Raw genomic sequence first — 10,738 nt, 5'->3', positions numbered from 1 at the left:
CAGTGTACAGCAAAACCACTCATCATGCATTCTGCACCTTAGCAACCCAGCTGTGCAGTGACTTCTTTTCTACAGCTTTAGAAAGCCCAGCTTTTTAATGTGATTGAGCTATCTTCTGCCTAGACAGTTACTAGAGGATGTGAAGTTAAAGGCTGCAAGGCTAAATCTTTTGTCACTGCAGATCCAGTGAGATCTACTGTCTTAACCTTAGATGGACCTTCCTTCCTTCCTTCCCTCTTATTTTTCCAGTGGCAGCTGAGCAGGATTAGAGCTGCCATACCACAAGGGCCCATGCCAGGGAACAAAGGCCAGAGCTTTATTCAGGAGTGCAAAGCCCAGGGGATGTTTTGTCAAAGGGGTCATGGCTCAGCATCCAAAGCACGTTGCTTACAGCTCTGGTCACAGTTTAGTTGTTTAATTCTCTGAGTCTGCTTACAAAAGGCAGCTTGGAAGCAGCAAGCATCTGTCAATGCCAGTCTCAAGGGTATGCCAGTTATTTAAAAGGTCATGTTTGACAAGTCTGCGGATGGGGTTGCAGAGCATCATGATTGCAGGCTAAAGAAACACAAAACCAAGGACAAGCACCTGCAGCGGAGAAACAGCATTCATTCAAAAGCACTGAGTGATACCAGCCTGCTGCACACAATGGCTGAGTTGACTTGGGGTAGAAGTAAACGCTTTTGATGTGGCCCCAGCCTGAAGGGCAAGTCTAAAAGGTGCCAGGTATTCAACAGATCAGTCAGCCCTGATGTGCAGCTAGCTTAGAAATCACAAAAAGGAAGCAGCAAATGAAACTGCACTGAAAACAGTTGATCCTAGCCTGAAGTTCCTTGATCTGTGTCTTGGAGGCAAATTGGACAGAATGAAACTACAAGTGACAACATCCAATGTAGGAAAAATGTGGAATTGCTACACTGGGAAAACATCACTTGCTGCAGAGGCTGATTGCATAGGAATGCATACAGTATATAATAGACATGCAAAGACTACTGGAAAACAGTCACTGCTCAGTGAGCACTGTTTTGCCAAGACCTCTTGCTATTTAAAATTTATGTTGCAGCCATGCTGAAAAATCCAAGCAGACCTGAGCTTCACTGTGCCACAGAGAAAAAAAAAAAAAGCAGAGAAAGAGCTGTGAGCAAAATCTATGGCACACGGTACATGGCTGTGCCCTGCAGCTGATGCTCACAGCATCATGCTGAGAGTGACAACATTTAATGCTTCATCATTTAGAAATTTCTGCTTTTTCCAAAAAAGAAATAAATGCTCCATGTTGTTACATTTCATCCTTCTGAACTTCTCAGCTGGATGCACGTGGCTGAGATCTCATTGCCTCTTCTGAAACCGTGTTTGCCTGTCTTTCTGGATGCAGGCTGGATGCTAAAGACTGCAATTACTGGCTCAGCAGGTGAGACTCCTGCAAGCTGCTATCCCAAGGCACATTTGTGCTTTCGTGTTTCAGCTAGAAATAAGTTTCAACACAGAAAGAAAAAATATGGGCTTCCACACCTGTTTTGAATCAAGCCTCCAGTATCTGTAACTGGCTCATCTAACACAGGATCACTTGGATCACACAGGAATCTGCCCAAGACCTACTGCAGCAATCCTTGAACTGTCATCCACAGAGGACTTGTGGTCCCAAGGATATAATGCAAAAATCAAAGGAGATGCTGCCTTGGATAATCTCAGAGATGGAGCCACAAAGGTACATTATGGACCTGGACTTTCTCAGGTCAAGTATGTCCAGATCCAGGGTACTGTTTCTGATCACTGGAGAGACAAGCTAGCTCTAAAGACAAGCATGGCTCTGGAAAGAGTTGTACTGTTCAGCATTATCATGGTATAAATTGACTGCCACCATGTACAAAATGCTTTATATTCCATAAGTACAGAGTGTTTATCTTACTTGTGCATCGTAGGAAATTGCAAGCCTCAGGTGAGGGTAGTACTGATAAATTGTTTCTCCATTTTGTGAAATAATGCTGCAGTCCCAGTCAGTCCAGCTTAACTTTACCCACAAACCCCTCACATGAGATTGCCACTCAGCCCAATTTCATGGGCTTGTCCCACCTGGAAAGAATTGCTAGGCACAGACCCTGGCTTGTTACATAGAGCACTAAATGCCTGTAAACACATGCCCAATATCCCGACAGCCAGCAAATCCTCCCTGGGCATTGCTTGTCTCTGTCACTGAGATAGGCTCATGCCATGACCACGCTGCACTCTGCATTCACCTCCACTCTGTGAGACGTGTCCTACCTCTTTGCTGCGAGCAGACCCTAGCTGTATTCCTCCCTTGCCCCGTGAGCACCAGCATCTTGGGAAGATGTGGAGGGAAGGCCAGGCTGAGGAATAGGATGGAGCCACGCTGGCCAAAAATGGGAAAGGCTGGGGTCATGAGAGCTGGAAAGGAGGAAAAGAGTGGTCAGTGATGTATGGAGTGGGCAGGAAGCTATGTGAGAAGAGGGCCCAGAGATGAGCCATGGGAAAGAGGAGGACACATCACATGGCATCTGGACAAGACAATCCTTGGGAACACTGTCCAGCAGCCAAGGGTCTCCAGGGACACTCAGCTGTCTCTGGAGGGAGCATGTGCACGTGCTGAGTGTCCTTGCTGCCCTGCAAGGGAGGTCCCTGAGAGCTGAAACCAGTGCCCCAGTGCTTTGGGACAGTGTGGTAGGATCTTTAGGGGAACTGTGCGAGGCACAGGCCTCCAGCATGACCCTTCTGCTCAGCAACATCCCTAACTGTCTTTATTGTTACCTTGTGCTTGAGATTGATGATGGAGAATCACTTACGTTCTGAGTAAGAGCAGATAAAAATAGTGCTAATATAACAAGGATGCAAGATGAATTTACAAAGTGGAGCAAGAAAGCCCAGAAGCCCCTCACAGTCATTATACGCTCCCACAGCTTTCAGACGTGCTTTCAACAGCAAATGCTCTTGCTGTTTGTTAGGCAAAGAAGGAAATAGCCTAAGACAGTAGCAGATGTCTGGAAGGCTTCATATTGGAGTGATTTCTTTTTTTCCCCTCTCCCTTCAATATACCTCACTGCTATCCACCTTGTAACCCTGCTTCCTTCAACCAAAATATGTGGGGCTTATCTGCCAGCAGGTGTGTAGAGCATCTGGTAAGCCATCACATCAGCCTTTGCACTGGGAAAGAACAGACTGGTCACCTGTCATTTTCTAAGGCACCATCAAGCTTCAATGAGGCATTTCTTCCATGTCAGAGACAGACGCTGCCCAAACCACATATGGCTTTTTTCAGGCTCATCCTCAGTTAGGGTGTTGCCACTTCTGTCCAGTGCAGAGGGTCTGTCCCTCCTGATGTGGGCTGGTACGTCTGCAGCTAAACCTTTGAGTAAGCACTACGGATTTGTAAAATTTTTAAGCACTTGTTGATGAAAGAAAAGCAGAAGGCTCAGGAGGGGAAACAGCCAAGAGCTCAGGCTACCATGATAACTGGATCCCTGGTGCTCACACTCCTTCGGATGGTGTGACAGGTACTCCTGGTTGCACAGTGGTCCGGCTTCAGAAGGATGGGGTTGGGACATAGAAAGAAACCTACTTGCACCACACCAGACTAGCTGCCTAGGCCCGGCTCACGAGCTGCAGGAGCTCTGAGTTTAAGCCTTATCTTAAGAAAAAAGGCCATTTCCACCTCAGAGTTCAGCCCTTTGAATCAACAGGCCAGGGTGACACCCTGCCCTGGTGCTGTCTCTCACCTGTCTCGCACCCATGCTGGCTCTAACTGCGCTCTGCTCCCCACGCAGCCTGAGCAATCCCTGCCCCGCTGTGAGGCTAATGCGGAGGAAGTGGCTAATTTAAACTCTCCGAATCATTCTGGAGGCTTTTGTGGGTGCTTACCTCTCCTATTCTAATAGACAAGGGCTCTAGGGAAGCTACCTTACAGTCTGAGCTGTATTTAGAGTGACAGGCAGCTGATGCAAAACAGGCTCAAAGGCAGTTTGGGAAAGATAAGTTGGGTAGAGAGAGGCCTGGCTCACCCCTCCCCATAGCCATAATAAAGCATTTGATGTGTCCCTTCTCTGCACTTGATCACGTTCCTGCTGCTTCTGTGATTCATATTATGCAACTGATTGACTTTGCAAGATATGAGAACAAAGTGTCTCCTTGCCCTGCTCCCTGATGCGCATTAAGTGTGTTAGACTGGAAGGCTGAAGCAGAAATCAAAACAAGCCCTCAAGCTTGGTTTCTCGGCTAATCACCGGTGCTCATATCCTTGTTACGCTGAGGGACTCTGTGCTACAGTAATCTAAAGGCACCATCCTGGGCATGCTTCCATTGGTCTGCAGAGCTGTTTGGTTGCAGCTTCCCAGTGAGGACTGCGACACTTTCTGTATCAAGCAAAAATTGTGTTCCAACAAGATTTTTCTCTTCGAGCGTTAATGAGCAACTCTTGAAGAAGCCTCTGATCAATGAGATGTGAAGGAAGTAAGCCAGGAGGCACAGAGGCCACCTGTCTTGCCAGCTGCATCCCAATCACAAAAAGTAAAAAAAGTCATGGAGAAAAGAGTGGGACCAAGGGCCATCACCTGCTCAAGCAGTGCCATAACCCCTGAAAGCACGGCTCAAGGTATTTCTCATGAAAGCTCAGACTGCTCCTGCTCACTGAACTCACTGCCCTAGGCCCAGCATATTCCAGTTTAGCATCTTTGGCCTGATGCCACATCCCCAAGGCTGGTCTGTCAAAAGGACTGCACACCATGATGCTCATACTAGGAGGGAACAGGCACTGTCGACAGATGACACCCACATCATGTACTTTCATAGCCAAGGTACATCAACGTGATAGTGCTGAGTTTAGCAGTTACTCCACTATATGAAATCTGGTGTTGACAGGAGAGGTTTTTCCTTCTGTTTTTCTCCATTTTCCTGCATCCAGTTGTGGATGGCCTTTACTTATGGCTCCTGAATAACAGAGGCCGAATCCTGCTGTGCTGTTTTACTGCTTTTTAAATTCTTTAATATATGTGCACTTGGCCCAAAACCCATCAGTCCAGTAGGGGAAGCAGGTTGGACTTTGTCAGCAGCAGAGACCAAAGTGGGCTCAAATTTTAAAGAAATTAGCTCTAAAATTCTCCTTGTCTTTGTTCTGTATGAGTCACAAGGTAATGAGCAGCAGAGGCTGGAAGTGGAATGGGGACAGCTCTAAGAGCAGATGGGTTATTATTTTTTTTCTCTTCAATTTCCCTTTCATATATTGTCTGAAGTTGTTTGGGGGGGGGGAAGATATGCTACCCCCAGCCTGAGATCAACAGAGCCTTACAGCAAATCTTCAGTCTAACAGTATCTGCTTGATATCACAACAAAACAGACCCTGAACCCCAAACTGACCCACAGTACACCCTCAGGTGTTATTATATAGGGACATAGAAGTTATTCCCAGCCAAGAGTCCATCCAATTTTTATCCAGCCCTATTCTGTGTTCTGCAGCTCCTAATGTATTTTCAGGAAACCTGTTTCAGTACTGGTGCAGAAACATGACTATCTCGGCCAACCTCCACTCATGAACTAACTGGCCCAATTACCCAGAGTTTACAATTCAGTGAAGCAAATACTTTGTTTAGCTGCAAGTACATCAGATCAGATCTCCAAGGGGCTTGGGTGGAGACACCCTCCCACTTCCTAATCAGTCCAGAATCTCCAAATAGCCACGGAAGAGCAGCACTGAATCTAGCACATACACGGCTCAGAAGCAGTGTAAGCACAGACTTGGTAATGATGAAAAGCATGGAGAATTGTAACATGAACAATCCTGCACAGGGAATGAAGGGTGGGGAGAGCAGAGTGTGCTCTCCACACAGACAGTCTGCTGAAGGTCAGTGCAGTATGAATGGATGAGATACAGAAGCTTTCAATCAAGTACATGGCTAAGCAGACAAAGTTTTTCCCAGGAGGTAAAAAGCCACCAGCCTGGGATCACTATGCACTGAGAAGCAGGACTAGGACTACACAGCCAAAAGCACAGGACAGCAGGTACCTGTGAATTTAGGACAGCCAGGGAGAAAAACAGTCAGCTTGGATGCAGCAGCAGCATGAAAGGTTTGCAAGACCAACAAGAAAGATGACAGACTACAGGGGAGGAGCAACAGAGACCAAAGAACAAAAGACCTGGAAGTACAGACAGAACAGCAAAGGCTGGGGCAGCCTGGTGTTGCTGGAGAAATGGAAGGGAAAGGTTGCTGAGGGCAGGGCAAGACGCAGGAGGTGCAGAAAGCCAGGCAGCCAGGTTGAAGCTGTATACAATGCCCTTCTTGCTACCAACAGCATGGGCTAAACTTTTCAGATTTCAGAATTACCTGCCTCTCCTAGTCTGGACACGTTTGTTTTCCTGGTTGCCTGTCAGGAGAAGCAATGGTATGTGAATTGCTGCAACCTCAATGCCATTCTCTGGGCAGGATGTGGGGTCTTCTGCTGATAACTTGTCTGTGCTGTGACCTTACCAGAGTGCAGGACTTTTGGTCATGCCATAAACACATTCTTCAGTTTTACAACCAGGAATGGCATCCTAGGAACCTGGTTCTGGGAGCAGTGCTCTACGTTATCAGCACAGGTCATTCTTTCAGTCCTTGTTCTGTTGCTTTCCCCCCATTGTTTACACACACATTTCAATTCAGACTTCACTTCAACCTTACTATTTCTGTTAGAAATCTCTTATACATGTCTATGTGGGATAATCAATATGCTCTGCCTCATTCAGATGTTCAGTAAGAGGTTAGAAGATGGGTATTGCTCTTCAAGATGGCTGCAGACCAACTGGAGAGAGTCCAGATCACAGAACTACAAGGCAAGACGGAAGACGGAGAGTTTGTTCAATCTAGAAGTGAGCAGACCAAAGGGACACCGGGTAATGATACACGAAGTACCTAAATGTCACATCCATAAAAGGCTGCAGTTACAGAGAAGATGATAAACTGTTCAGTGTGTCCATGCTGGTTAAAGACAAGAAATGTTTGTCCTGAATTACAGCAAGTAAGGACTAGATTAGACAGCAGACAAGATTTTTCCAGCTCTAAGATCATGAAGTACTAGACTGGATCACCTGGGGAAGGGCTTGTAACACCACTTAGAAAAGTTCCTGCTACAAATGTAGTTTATTTGCCTCTGCCTTGGACATTGGTGAGGCTCTAGGTGGCCTTCCTGCATTCCCTCAGCAAGGGCTTATTGAGGAGGTAATAAAACAGGAATCTAAAGTTCAGCTCTGATACCCACATGTAAGGTTTTTGGTTAAATGTTGGGTGCACAGCATGTCCTGCTTCTAATGATCCCACCTAGCTGCCTCAGGGACAAACACAGAACTGCTGTTGAATAGCAGGGCCCCACTGGTTCTGTACAACCTGTCTTCAACGTGGGAAATGCAGCTGCCCTTCACAATCCAGACCTTCCCAGTCTTACCAAGCTTTGCTGCCCTTTAACCACTACAGTAAGCCAAGCTAGGCTGCATCATCAAACCTATTCACTTTTTTTTTTTTTTTTTTTTAAATGGATTTCCACCTACTCTGCAGCCCTGGGGAAAAGGAAGCTGATTTTCTGGCTGGAGAAAGCAGCTCACAGTGACCAGTCCCAAGGGAAAAGATGATATCAGTGTTTCTGAGTTTCCAGTTAATTGTGTTTACTGAAGAATGCATAACATTAGAGGGCCTTGAGCATTGGCCAAGTTTGTAAAAGTAAATAAAGACAATCCCAGTCTAATGTTAGAAAACTGACCCTGGGATTATTTCTGAGCTCACTTCTTCCAGCAGCTAGAAAAAACCCTGATGCATATGATGTGAAATAAAGAGCACCGGATTCACACCTTATTATTCAACAAATAAATGTGTGTGACTGCTGTAGCTAGAAGGCATCTCTCCTCCAGAAGACAGGCCACAAGACAGAAGAGCAGCTCCTTCTTCTTAGGGCTTGTCTGGTGGCCACCTTGCAGCTCATCAGACTTCCAGCCATCTTCTCAGGAGGACCCACTGCAGAATATGCCATGTTAGGAAGTAGCAGGAGTGGAGATGCTCCATAAATGGGGACAAGCCAGGAGCTGAGGATGACCCCAGCAGAGGCAGTGCCCACACTGAGGGGCACTGTCCCATAGCACCTGCACAGGGACCAACTAATGGTCCATCCACAGCCCTAGGATGGATTAGGGCAAGGGACATTTAGGGAGCCCTATTAGGAGCAGCATGAGATGAAGTTGGAGGTAGACCTACCTACAACATAGCACAGAAGAGAGCTGGGGCCAAAGGCCTGAGTTTAAATAGAGCTCCTTGTCCATAAGCAGAGGGTATGGGTGGGGGCCCAGGTGAGGCTGGTCAGGGCAACTAAGGCCTATTAGTGCCCTCAGGGCTCTGACACCACATCTGTCCTCTGAGCCTGCTCCTCAGATGGGCAGAGCCATCTTTGCCCTCCCCAGGAAGAGCTGCACAGCACTGCTCATCCCAGAGATGAAGGCAACCATCAGGTGCTGCCCAGTTCTTCTCTGATCCTTTCTAGCCTCGTCCCTCTACCGCCTTGCTTTCTGCATGGCCACGCCGTGTCAGCTGGTCCCTGCTGACTCCTCCTGTGCTTCACGAGCACATCTCGCAAATTGCTCACAGCAATCCTAACAGAGCCATTTCTGCCCAGTAGAGTCCCATTAGCCAGCAACTCTCTCCTCAGTCTCTAATGATTCAAACCACAAAGCCGTTTGTCATGCTACATCTTCTTTCCCAGTGAGTAAAAGTCAATTAGTGTTTTCAACTTTGCTCTGAAATAGCCCTGGCTCCTTCTTGCTTCTTTAAGCTACCAGGAAACCATCTACAATAATGACTTGTTTGGATGTCTAGTGCTGTGTTGCAGCGAATTTCAAGCTCTCTAAACTTTCCTCTCTGCATACCAAACACCTTAAGCGGGAGGCACATTGTGCTGCCAGAAATTCCAAGATGAATTAGGTTTTGAACCTGTCATATGGCCATTTTTAAAATTTTATTTTTATTTTTTATGCTTAAGAAAATAATGATGATTTTTGCTGCCAGACCTTATTTCCTATCTTAAACACCTAAATTTTCAGCACTTTCTCATTTTCTTAATCCTGTCTTAGTAGAGGAATAAACTCTTCAAAAACAAATGCTCCAAAAGGTCTGTGGGATGAGACCTGGTGATCTACACAGTCCAAGCATCTGCGGCATCCATAGGTGGTCCCGTGGCCATCAGTGAGTTCTGATGGCCTGCTGTCCCCTGGGGGCCCTGGCTAGCACCGGCTGCTGTCACACAGCGCTGGCCCAGGCTCCCTGTGAAGTGACTGGCTGCAGCCCTGCCTAGGGCCAGGTTTTCGAGGGGCTTGAAACAAGGGGCTGTTACATTCAGAAGCAAATCAGCTCCAAACACAAGCTGCTGAGAGTCAAGGTGAATTTCTTTTGCATTTGTCAGCGTTAGGATATAATAAGGCATTAAAACTTGACTAGCGCGTAATAACTGTATTAGAGCTGCAAGGGTTTTAAAGTTAAAATAATGTTTCTAAAATGAAAAATGCAAAACTAGTGATTGCTATCCTATTGATATTTTAATTTGAAGGTGTAAGCTGTTACTCAGAGCAAATTCAAATTAAATAAGCTTTTTTATTAAATTATTTAATTGCCTGGCCATTTTTAGTTAAAGAATATTAATTCAATTATTATATAAAATCATATGTGCTTAGGTTCATTCCTACTCAGCAATGAATCTACACATTTGCTTAAATTTCATTTAAGTTATCATATGTATTTTTGAACCATAGCCTGAGAGAAAAGGCTTGAGAAGGACACACTTTTAATGGGTAGACCATGGGTCTCCTCCAGCGATGGCTGTCAGTCATCTGTTGATGAAGGCTTCTATTTCTCAGCAAGAGTCTCAGAGAATGGTCAACTTTTCTCCTGCCAGTATGATACAACACACATTTTGTTTGGTCGTTGCCTTTACACTTGCTCCCAGAAGAAAAAATCCCGTCTTTCCTTGAGGCTTCCAGAACCAGCTCCTGGACAGAGATGCCCAGCCTGCAGCCAGGTGGTACCTCTCCAGTTAGGCAGTGGGAGTAGAGGTGGTCCACATCACACCTCTGCCTCAACCACAGTGAGAAGTGCCTGGTCTGGTAGGTTTGTCATACCACCCTCTCGTAACAGATTCACAGCAGATGAATGGCATCCCTAAGCACTCTGCTTGAAAATGGTGGGTGAGATCTTCTACCCCACCATGGTGTTAGTGTCTTCCCTTCCATGCCGTGTGAATGCCCAGACCCGTGGATATAACAAGTCCTTCCATTTGTAAATACTCCCTCCTGGGCAGTTTGTACTGTATCATCTGCCTCAAAGAACCCATGGAATAATTCCTGGTCTTTGGCTCATCCACAAACAGAGATGTGGGCTGGCCTTTGATTTCCATGGCATCCTTTCTGGCACCTCACGGGTAAGCTGCATGCAATGCCAGGCCCCCAGTGCTCCAGTGAGCATGCTCTCTAGTATCCACATCTCCTGACTGTGTGGCACTTGCCTTGGGAAGCAACACAGGGGGCACAAATAAAAGCCTGAGTCAGTTTTGGGGAGAACAGCCGCTGTTTAGATGTGACTGAACACGTGCGCAGTGAAGTGTTTTGCTCATCTCTGATTCAGCCTGAGAAGCAGATGGCAAAAGTCACCCGGCCTGGCTTCAGGCCCAGCTCACACAATTAGAAAAGTATTAGCTGAACTTAATAGGAAAATCAACATTAAGCAGA

This window comes from Harpia harpyja, chromosome 11 (genome assembly GCF_026419915.1).
Source record: "Harpia harpyja isolate bHarHar1 chromosome 11, bHarHar1 primary haplotype, whole genome shotgun sequence".
NCBI classification, from domain to species: Eukaryota; Metazoa; Chordata; class Aves; order Accipitriformes; family Accipitridae; genus Harpia; species Harpia harpyja.
This window is presented reverse-complemented; position numbering follows the sequence as displayed.